Raw genomic sequence first — 12,150 nt, 5'->3', positions numbered from 1 at the left:
GCAACTTCACGTCCTTCGTTTGTGTTTTATGACCAAACCAAGACGTCACAAAATGCCACTTTCATTAATAAAGATTTCCTCCTATATTCGCAATATTCAGATTTTAATTTCAATTTCTTGCTTGTTCTTTGTTTGTGTCTAGGAAATAGACCTTCGTGGTCAGGTTGATCATGCTCCGGCGTGGTCAATAACTTCTGGAGTTGGTTTAGCGATTGCTAAGGTGTGACGTCCTTGCACGTTTGTAGTCGGATCATCAAAGTCTACTCCACCAAAATTGATAGCCACCATCTCATCGAAAGATGGGACACCTTTGCCTCTATCAAGTGGTACAAATTTCTAGGTTGCTCGGCGAGATTTTGTAGTTTTTCGTAGTTTAGATGGCATATGTTTTTCGTACCTACAGTCCATGAAAAAGCCACAAAAGAATTAGGTTAGATCATCATATCCGAACCAATCTGAGCCTTTTGCAATTTTATTTTTGGTGTTTTGCTTTGTTGAATTTGCGGTTGCATCATCATGTAGAGTTGTTGGTCTTAGCTTCTAGTTCCCTTAGAGTTCCGAGTTCTGGTCACAGGTTTTCCCGCCGCTGCCATATAGCATCACCACATATCCACTGCCAATTCGAGTCCATATACAACCATCGCATATCCGCTGCCAACCAAGTCCATATACACCACCACATATCCACTGTTGTCCCACCGATTAGAGTCCACCTCCAACACATATTCGCCACCATCACGCCAATCCAAGTCTTCCTTCATTGCAGATTCGCCACCAGTGCGTGTTCCACCATATTCATCTCCACCACCAGTCCTATTTCGAGTCCAGTATTTGTTTCTCTGTTTTCGATTTCCAGATCACGCCATACTCTGTGTCGTGACCACATTGGACTCCCCAACTTTCGTGCCACTCGTAGAATAAAAATAGTTCTAGGTTTTTAAAAAACTAAGTTTGGGAAATTCTGGCTAAGTAGTTTTTAGACCATCTGTAGACTTTTTAGACAAAAAAGTTGTTGCGGAGCAAAAAAAGTGAAAAAGTATTAAAAATAGTTGAAAAAGAGAGAAAAAAGAGATTCAGAGTGTGCTTCTCCCTTGTTATGTGTCGCGCCGTGATTTTGATAGTGTTCTAGGCTCGCGTCTCTTGTATGGTCTAGCCTAGGACTAGCATAGTACCGTCTTTGAGCATTTATTCAACTTTGCATCTCTGAATTGATTAGTGCTGACATTTTTGCTTCCATATCATAAGCATTCCCAGCTCCACTTACATCTACATCATGTGTTTGACACCACTTGGCAATCGCTCTATCCAAGCTTTGAGAGTTTTGACTATAACGGTTACCGATCATTGCCTGCTGCTTGGTAAGAATTGGTAAAAATTTGAGATTCGCTTGACGGATTTGTGAATCTCCACCACCACACCACCACCACTTCCTACTAGTACACATGACCATATTATTGTCTATTTCTATTGCTGCTAACCATGACAGGATGACAAGCCGACGAGATTAACTAGAGAACATGGCAAACAAGGCGTTACATGATAAATTTCAGCAAATGATGGGTGGACAGGTGCAAGATGCGCTGAACAGATTTGGCGAGGCCATGGAGAAGATAGGTGGCATTGAGAAAACATTCGAAACAAAGCTAGATGACAAGTTCAATGAACTTCTCGCACGTCTTCCACAACCACCACTGGCCGCACCTGTCACACCTTTGCAACAAGAACAAGAACAAGAACAACAACCTCCACGTTTCTCCGATCAAATAGGATGAGCGGAGCATGTTCCCCTTGAGCCTAGCCAACATTCTGGTGCCACTGCAACTGCTGTTGATGCTTTTGTGGCTCTTGCTACTACTGTTGAGGAGTACGAAAAATACGAGGGTGATTACAAGGATGAGGTTGTTCAAAATCAGAACTACGTGGAACCACTAGCACCAGCACCAGCACCAGGTCGTCCAGATGCATAGAATCGTAACGGTAAGGCTGCACCACCCCCACAGGTACGAGATCATGATCATCTTCCTAAACTAAAATTGAATATTTCACCTTTTAAGGGTAGATACATTCTTGATGTATATCTTACATGGGAGTTAGAAATTGAACAATATTTGACATCCCTAGAATATCCTGAGGATAGACATGTTGTTGCTGCTGTTTGTGCATTCACTAGTTTTGCTTGTGTTTGGTGGTCTGAACATTGTAGATTATATCATGATAATATCCCAACTACTTGGGCTGCTTTGAAAAATTATGTACGTACTCGTTGGGTTCCACCATATTATCAATGTGAATTACTTCAGAAATTACAGCGTTTAAGACAAGGAATTTTTTTGTAGAGGAATATTATCAGGAAATACAAACTGGCATGATTATATGTGGCATTGTTGAGGATAATGAAGCTATGCTTGCACGTTTTATGGGTGGATTAAATAGAGAAATCCAGACCATCTTAGAGTATAAGGATTATAACAATATCACTCATTTATTCCATCTTGCTTGCAAAGCTAAATGTGAAGTGCAGGATCGACATGCATTGGCGTGAACTAATTTTCTGCAGGTCGATCTTCATCCTGGACACCACGTACATCATCTACTTCCACACATCCTGCTGTAGCACTGCCTACTTCAGCAACAAACTCCAACCGAGATACACGAAAATATGCACCACCACCATCCGCCAAGAGCACACCTTTCGGTCCTGCACAAAGCTCTTCTTCATCCATGGCATCAATATGGCAAACACATGATGTTATATGCCGTAGTTGCAGCGGTCGAGGTTACTATGTGAGCAAATGCCCATCCCAGTGTGTGATGGTCGTTACTGAGGATGGTGGGTATGAGTCCACTAGTGATTATGATGAGGAGACTTTAGCTCTTATTGCGAGTGAAGAACAAGTTGGAGATGATTCTGAACAAGAGATGCAATACATGGCTGCTGACAATGCTGACAGGTATGAAAGTTGAGTTGCTCAACATGTTTTGAGTGAATGTAACACAGGCTGAGAAAAAACAGAGGCACAATTTGTTCCATACAAAGGGAGTTGTGAAGGAACGTTCTGTATGTGTCATCATTGATGGAGGGAGTTGCAACAACTTGGCAAGCATGGAGATGGTGGAGAATTTATCTCTCACCACCAGACGACATCCTCATTCTTACTACATACAATGGTTCTACAACAATGGCAAGGTTAAGGCAACGCTACATTTGCTGATTATGTTGACTGCGATGTGGTACCCTTGCAAGCATGTTCCCTATTACTTGGTAGACCATGGCAGTTCAATAAAAAATATGTACACCATGGTAGGAAAAATCAGTATACTCTTGTTCATAGGATAAACATATTGCTTTGCTTCCTATGTCTCCTAAACGCATTTTGAAAGAAGATATTAATAGAGCTAGTAAAGCAAACTGGAGTAAAACAAGAGTGAAAATCAAATTGTAGCAAAAGAATTTGAGCAACAAATGAAGCCTAATTTCAAATCATCATCTAGTGTTGCCTCTGAAATTAAATTGAAAAGTGGATGTTTATTTGCCATCAAATCTGATATTGATGATCTAGATTTTAGCAAATCTGTTTGCTATGCTTTTGTGTGCAAAGAGGCATTATTTTCATTTGAGGACATGCCTTCTTATTTGCCTCCCGCTGTCAGTAACATTTTGCAAGAGTTCACTGACGTCTTTCAACAAGACGTGCCACCGGGATTACCACCTATTAGAGGGACTGAGCATCAGATTGATTTAATTCCCGGTGCTTCGCTGCCCAACCGTGCGCCATACTATACCAATCCAGAGGAGACCAAGGAGATTATGCGTCAAGTACAGGAGCTTCTCGACAAAGGTTATATACGCGAATCCCTTAGTCCTTGTGTTGTTCCTATTATTCTAGTGCCGAAAAAGAATGGTACATCGGGTATGTGTCTTGATTGTAGATCCATTAATAATATTACTATTTGCTATCATCATCCTATTCCTAGGCTAGATGATATGCTTGACGAATTGAGTGGCTCTATGATGACCCACAAGTGTAGGGGATTTATCGTAGTCCTTTCGATAAGTAAGAGTGCTGAACCCAACGAGGAGCAGAAGGAAATGACAAGCGGTTTTCACCAAGGTATTCTCTGCAAGCACTAAAATTATCGGTAACAGATAGTTGTGTGATACGATAATTCGTAATGGGTAACAAGAACAAGTGTAACTAAGGTGCAGCAAGGTGGCCCAATCCTTTTTGTAGCAAAGGACAAGCCTAGACAAACTCTTATATAATGTAAAGCGCTCCCGAGGACACATGGGAGTTATTGTCAAGTTAGTTTTTATCATGCTCATATGATTCACGTTCGTTACTTTTATAATTTGATATGTGGATGGACTGGTGCTTGGGTGCTGTTCTTACTTGAACAAGCCTCCCACTTATTATTAACCCCTCTCGCAAGCATCCACAACTACGAAAGAAGAATTAAGATAAATCTAACCATAACATGAAACATGTGGATCCAAATCAGCCCCTTACAAAGCAACGCATAAACTAGGGTTTAAGCTTCTGTCACTCTGGCAACCATCATCTACTTATTACTTCCCAATGCCTTCCCCTAGGCCCAAATCTTGGTGAAGTGTCATGTAGTCGACATTCACATAACACCACTGGAGGAAAGACTTCTCCCATGTCCACTAGAGGAAAGACGTTCACAACATACATCTAATCAAAATATCAAACGAATACCAAATTCACATGATTACTTATAACAAGACTTCTCCCATGTCCCCAGGAACAAACGTAACTACTCACAAAGCACATTCATGTTCATAATCAGAGGAGTATTGAATATCATTAAGGATCTAAACATATGATCTTCCACCAAATAAACCAACCAACATCAACTACAAGTAGTAATCAACACTACTAGCAACCCACAAGTAGCAATCAGAGGTTTGGAGACAAAGATCGGACACAAGAGATGAACTAGGGTTTCAGAGGAGATGGTTTTGGTGAAGATGCTGCTGGAGATTGACCCCCTCTCGATGAGAGGATCGCCGGTGATGACGATGGCTTCGATTTCCCCCTCCGGGAGGGAAGTTTCCCTGGCAAAACAGCTCCACCGGAGCCCTAGATTGCTTCTACCCAGGTTCCGCCTCGAGACGGCGGCGCTTCGTCCAGAAAGCTTCCTTATGATTTTTTCCAGGTCAAAACCCTCCACATAGCAGAAGATGGGCACCGGAGACCTGCCAGGGGGCCCACAAGCCCTAGGGGCGTTCCGAGGGGGTAGGGCGTGCCCCCAGGCTTGTGGCCACCTGGTGGGTCCCCTCTGGTATTTTCTTCACCCAATATTTTATATATATTCCAAAATAATTCTCCATAAATTTTTAGGACTTTTGGAGTTGTGTAGAATAGGTCTCTCAAATTTTCTCCTTTCCGGTCCAGAATTCCAGTTGCCAGCATTCTCCCTCTTCATGTAAACCTTGTAAAATAAGAGAGAAAAGGCATAAGTATTGTACCATAATGTGTAATAACAACCCATATTGCAATAAATATCAATATAAAAGCATGATGCAAAATGGACGTATCAACTCCCCCAAGCTTAGACCCCACTTGTCCTGAACGAAAGCCGAAATCGATAAATATGTCCACATGTTTAGAAATAGAGGTGTTGATAAAATAAAGTACGGACATGAGGGCATCATGATCATCTTTAGAACAATAACATATATTGTCATATAATCTCTTATGCTAAAGTAACGATTCGTTCACAAGGTAAAGTATGAATCAGAAACTTTATTGAAACTAACAAACTATGATCTTAGTCATTGAAGCAATTGCAATTTATCATAATATCGGAAAGAGTCAATGTAAGAGCTTTTGTATAGCAAGTCCACATACTCAACCATCTTTTAGTCTTTCACAATCGCTAACACTCACGCGATACTTATGAATTCAAAGCCTCAATCGGACACAGAGAAAAATAGGGGCTTATAGTTTCGCCTCCCAACCTTTTACCTCAAGGGTAATGTCAACAATAATACTTTATGATAACCTACATCCGAGTGGATATATATATCTGGATCTTTCTCCAACACATAGTGCTTGCTGAAAAGAAAAAGTGCAAAAAGGAAAGGTGAAGATCACCACGACTTCTGTATAAGAGTAGAAGGTAAAAGTAAAAGATAGGCCCTTTGCAGAGGGAAGCAGAGGTTGTCATGCGCTTTTATGGTTGGATGCACAAAATCTTAATGCAAAAGAACGTCACTTTATATTGCAGCTTGTGATAGAGAACTTTATTATGCAGTTCGTCGCTTTTATTTCTTCCATATCACAAGTTCATATAAAGCTCATTTTATTCAAACTAAAAGATCATACATATTTATAGAGCAATTTCTATTGCTTGCACTGATAACAACTTACTTGAAGGATCTTACTCAATCCATAGGTAGGTATGGTGGACTCTCATGGCAAAACTAGTTTAAGGGATGTTTGGATGCACAAGTAGTATCTCTACTTGGTGCAAAATATTTGGCTAGCATGGGATGAGAAGCACACTCAACATGTTGGAGGATCCATGACAATATAACTTCTATTAGAATATAAGAAAACGTAACGCATTATGTTGTCTTCCTTGTCCAACATCAACCTTTTAGTGTATAATATTTTAATGAGTGCTCACAATCAAAAAATATGTCCAAGATAGTATATTTATATGTGATACCTCTCTTTAGATGTGAAGTCATCACTCTCCATAAGATCATATATGATTTTCTCTCTCTTTTATTCCTTTATTTTTCTTTTCCCTCAAGATCATAGCAAGAAAGAAAAGCCCTCAACTCAAAAGTACTCTTTATTATATAACTCATGGACTCAATTACATAGATGGATCATAAAGAAAAACTCAAAGACTAGATCATAGTCAAACTTTTATTCTACCAGATAAAGATATAACCAAAAGGATCGAACTTAAGAAACAACGATAAAGGTAAAGATGTGATGGTGATACGATACTGGGGCACCTCCTACAAGCTTGGCAGTTGCCAAGGGGGGTGCCCATACCCATGTATTTAGATCTCTTTCTTCAGAGGTGGTGATGAGATCACTACTGGAATCAAGGAATTTGTGATCAGCCAGTTCTTTGCCGTCCGCTAGCAGACGACAAATAATCTTTGCCGTCCGCTAGCAGACGACAAAGAAATGGGTAGGGTCCATTTTAGGCCAGCACTGTAATGGACCACCCCCCTCTTTGTCGTCTGCTAGCGGATGACAAAGATTCTTTGCCTTCTGCTAGCAGACGGCAAAGAACGTGCTCCATCCTCTAACTAACGGCCACCCCTCTCTCTCCACCCACCCGCGCTCGCACCTCTCCCGTGCCTACACCGCTGCCGCTGAGCACCGCCACCGCCCCACCATCCCCCGCCACACCAACCCGTCGCCCCTTCGCCATCGCCGCCCGGTGCCCCCGGGCCCTTCCGGCCCTGCCCCATGCCGCCCTTCCCCCCTCCTCCACCGCCCGCCCGCCTTCCGAAGGTGAGCTCTAGTTCCTCTTTTTTTTCTCTTTTTTTTCTATTTTTAAGTTTTAGGTTTAGGTTTATGTTTAGTTTAGATTTAGTTTTAGTTTTAGTTTTAGTTTAGTTTTAGGTTTAGGTTTAGTTCTGAAAAAAAGAAAATAAGAATAATTTGAAGAAGAGGAAGAAGAGGAAGAAGAAGAAGAAGAAGAAGAAGAAGAAGAGGAGGAGGAGGAGGAGGAGGAGGAGAAGAAAAGAAGAAGAAGAATAGGAGGAGGAGGAGAATAAGAAGAAGACGAAAAAGAGGAGAAGAGGAGAAGAAGAAGAGGAAAAAGGAAAACCGGGTCGAGGATCGCCGACGGGGTGCATCGGCACCGATGGAACCGTTCGAGGATCGCCAGTCGCCAAAACTAGGGTCGAGGGTCGGGAACGAGGGTCGAGGATCGCCGGTCGCCGAGGTGCCGAGGGTCAGGGCAGAGGGTCGAGAATCGCCGGTCGCCGAGGGGATATATGGTGGAGCTAGTGGGTCCCACCGGTCTCGACACCGTCGCCCAGGCCGAGAATGCCTCGGTCCGAGTGCTAACCCATCAACTGTGCGTCGCCATACCCGAGGGCACCTGGGGACGAGCGGGTTAGGGGGTTCCTCGGCATCGATGGAACCCTAAATGACGAATATAGGTTAGGGGATGCCTTGGCGTCGATGAAAGCCTTAATGACATCTATATAGGTTAGGGGTGCCTCGACGTCCACAAAATCCTGAATACATATATTTCGGTGGCATACTATTGTCAATATTTAGTTAGGTTGATGGCAAAAACAATAATGCTATGTTACTCATCTTTGGATTTAAATGTGCAGTTGTTTCATCGCTGCGAGGGTCTGGTGTTCGATGAGCTTTGCCCCTCGTTCGTGGGTGAGCACAAATGACATGTCTTCCTCCCACTCAATTAGTTGCTCTGTTCTGGTCTTCATGCCAATGAAATTTGCTAGCTATAGGTGTCTTCAATCATCAGTGTGCGTGATCAGTATGCGTCTCCCGGTCGAAAGGGTTACAATTATATATATGCATGCATTTGTATATTTATAACTATGATTCTTTCGAATTGTCCAACGTTATCCATGGACAGCCCGAGTATGTGTAGATTGGGTTTGTTTTCCCATATGCTCTATTCTAGATCCGACGCATAAATTTCGTCAGTGCCTCCCTGTTGTTCTCTGGGAACACATCCTCTCTATTTATTGCAGAGACGTGTATCAGGAGAACAACAGGGAGGTGCTATCGAAATTTTGCGTCGGACCCAGAGCAGAGCATGGGAAAGTGAACCCAATCTACACATACTCGGATGGGATTAGGACCTATCTTTACCTATTAGAGTGTAGGTTGCATGTACGTAATAAAACTAACAAACTAGATTAACTGATGAATATATACATGCTGAATTATATATGTATTTCTTGTGTGTCCAGTAGCTAGGCAAGATGAGTGATCGTGCGTGAATGTACACCGGTCACACTAGTTAGAAAGACATGACCAATGAATGGTTAACAAAGACCAAGGGGCTTGTAAGAGCCGCATTTGCAAATGGCCAGAAGAAAACCTGGTGCCCCTGTGTCCGGTGCGACAATTGGCACAAGAGGACAGAGGAAGAAATGGGCGAACACCTGCGGAAGAGTGGTTTTACGCCCGGTTATACGGTGTAGACATTTCATGGTCAGTCTGCCCAACGTGCCAGAGCTGAGGTGGTTCATCATCGCACCGACGAGCATGGTACCGGGATGGAAGACATGGTGCAAGACTTTGATGATGCACGGGATTCGGATGATGAGATGGAGGAATCTACAAAGGCCTTCAATGAAATGTTGGAGTCGTCAGAATGTCCTCTCCATGAGCACACTAAGCTTTGTCAGCTGGATGCCATCTCACAAGTAATGGCTCTGAAGGCTCAATTCAACTTGGGAAGAGCATGCTACGACATGCTGATGACATTATTTGGACACTTTCTATCCAAAGGCCATGTAATGCCTGCAAACTTGTACAAGTTGGACAAAATCCTCCGTGCACTTAAGATGCCCAATGAGAAGATACATGCCTATGAGAAAGGATGTGCCTTATTTAGGCTTGAGTATACAGACTTGAACTATTGTCCCATTTTGAAGTCTTCCAGGTATGTTGTGGTAGACAACGGTATGGGTGAGAAGATGCAGACCAAAATCCCTGTTAATGTTCTTCGGTATATGCCAATCGTACCAAGACTTCAACATCTTTTCATGGTCAAAGAGACGACCTGATAGATGACATGGCACAAAATGGGCAAAAGAACCGAACTAGATGTAGATAGGAATCTGATGATGGTACACACATCAGATGGTTCTGCGTGGAAGTGCTTCGATGCATTACATGAGAAAAAAGCGGCAGATCCAAGGCATCCTTGAGTCACCATTAGCACGGATGGGTTCAATGTGTTTGGTCTAACGGAAACCCAATACAGTTGTTGACCCATATTTTTCATTCCACTCAATCTCTCCCCTCGGACAGATTATGCAAAGAAAGAACATTTTCCTAACATTGATAACTCCAGGGCCCAACTATCCGGGGAAGAATATGAATGTGTACATGCAACCGCTTAAGGATGAATTGCAAGAAGCTTGGGATAATGGGTTCAAGACATATGACACCGCTAGCAAACATAACTTCATAATGTGTGTCTAGTACATGTACTCCATGCATGACTTGTCGATGTATGCGCTATTCGTTGGCTGGCGTGTGCATGGAAGGTTCCCGTGCCCCACATGCAAGGCAGCTCTTCAGTTCCGTTGGCTATAGGCGGGTCGCAAGTTTTCTTGCTTCAACTTGCATAGATAGTTCCTGGATCCTCGGCATAAGTTCAGGAAAGACAAGAAGAACTTCATCAAAGGTAGAGTTGTCAAAAACTCTGCACCACCTGCGTTGACAGGCCAAGATACCCTGGATCAGTTATACACTCTCAAGCCAGATCCAGAGTGTCCAGGGTATTTCAAGGGGCATAATTCAGAACACGCCTGGACTCACAAGACATGCTTGTGGGATCTGCCTTACTTCAAAGACCTCCTTTGCCCACACAACATCGACGTGATGCACACTGAAAAGAATATCATCGATGCCATTTTTGGTACATTGTTCGTCATAGAGGGGAAGGCAAAGGATAATACTAAGGCTAGAGTCCATCAGGAGGTGCTATGTGATAGACCGTTACAAAACATGCAAGAACTGAAAGGAAAGCAGAACTGGATAAAGCCAAAGGTCTGCTTCAATCTTGGAAGGCTGGCTATGAGGGAAATTATCTTGTGGGTGAAAATGCAGTTGATGTTCTCTGATGGGTATGCAGAGAAACTAAAGAGGGGAGCGAGTCTTGAAAAATTGAAAATATTTGGTCTCAAGAGTCATGATTGGCACATACGGCTTGAGCTGGTAATGTCGATGATGTTACGTGGATTTATCCCTAAGGATGAATGGCTAGTGCTGGCAGAGCTGAGCTATTTCTTCTATATTCTTTGTGCGAAAGCTATCGTCTACCGTGCTAGATGAAATGGAAGAGTTGGTGCCGGCGTTTATATGCAAGCTAGAGAAGATCTTTCCACCGGGCTTCTTTAATCCAATGCAGCATTTGATTTTGCATCTCCTGACCGAGGCAAGATTGGGGGGCCCATGAAGTACCATTGGTGCTATGCAAATAAGAGGATGCAGAAGATGCTTCGAGAAAAATGTAAAAATAAACGTGGAATTGAAGCATTGATGGCCGAGGCATTCATTACTGAGGAGGCAGCAAACTTCGCGACAACACACTACGAAGCCAAAAATCGTCATTTTCATAATCCGGAGCCTCGATACAATGCCGGCGACCCTAAGAAAGGTGGATCCAACCTTATCCTATTAAAAGGGAAACTCGCACCAGCCAGTGCTCCGAAACCAATATCGTTGGATGTCAAACAATGGCGGACCATTTTGTTGTATATCTTCAACAACCTAACATAAGTGCGGTCGTACATCGAGTAAGTTCCCGGTACATTGTTTCACATCTTCTAATTCCTTTGAACTGCTCTTATTCCCGGATATTTGATACAGTCGATACATCGTCAAATTCTCGGATGGAGCGGTGATGGAAAAGGAATCATCGAAGAGTATGAGCTTCTGGCAAAGCATGGAGGCGGCTTCCCGGTTTCATCTCTTGGTTCAAACAAACGGTGATCTCCATTCTCATTTCTTTGTCTAATTTGCGGCTAATGCAACAATCCTTTCGTATTAAACTTGTAGGCTAATTCAGAGTCTATGGGCGCCGAATTGAGACAAGTCGCTAATGGTTTTGACTATAAGGTCCGTTCATTTGACAAATACGACATAAATGGGTATCGCTTTCGTACCTTTGGAAAAGAGCTATCTATGGCCGACTGGAAGTCCACAAATTGGCGTGTCTCTGCTATCAGCGAAGGAGGTACCGAGTATTATGGGAGAGTTGAAGCAATTTATGAACTTCTATTCTATGGTGAAAACTCACCGAACGTCGTAGTCTTCAAATGTTATTGGTTACATCCGAAGGAGACTAGGACTCATAAACATATAGGGCTAGTCGAAATCAAACAAAGCACCCATTTAGATGTTCCCGATGTCTATATTACGGCTCAACATGCGA

The sequence above is a fragment of the Triticum urartu genome, chromosome 3 (genome assembly GCF_003073215.2).
Source record: "Triticum urartu cultivar G1812 chromosome 3, Tu2.1, whole genome shotgun sequence".
Lineage (NCBI taxonomy): Eukaryota > Viridiplantae > Streptophyta > Magnoliopsida > Poales > Poaceae > Triticum > Triticum urartu.
This window is presented reverse-complemented; position numbering follows the sequence as displayed.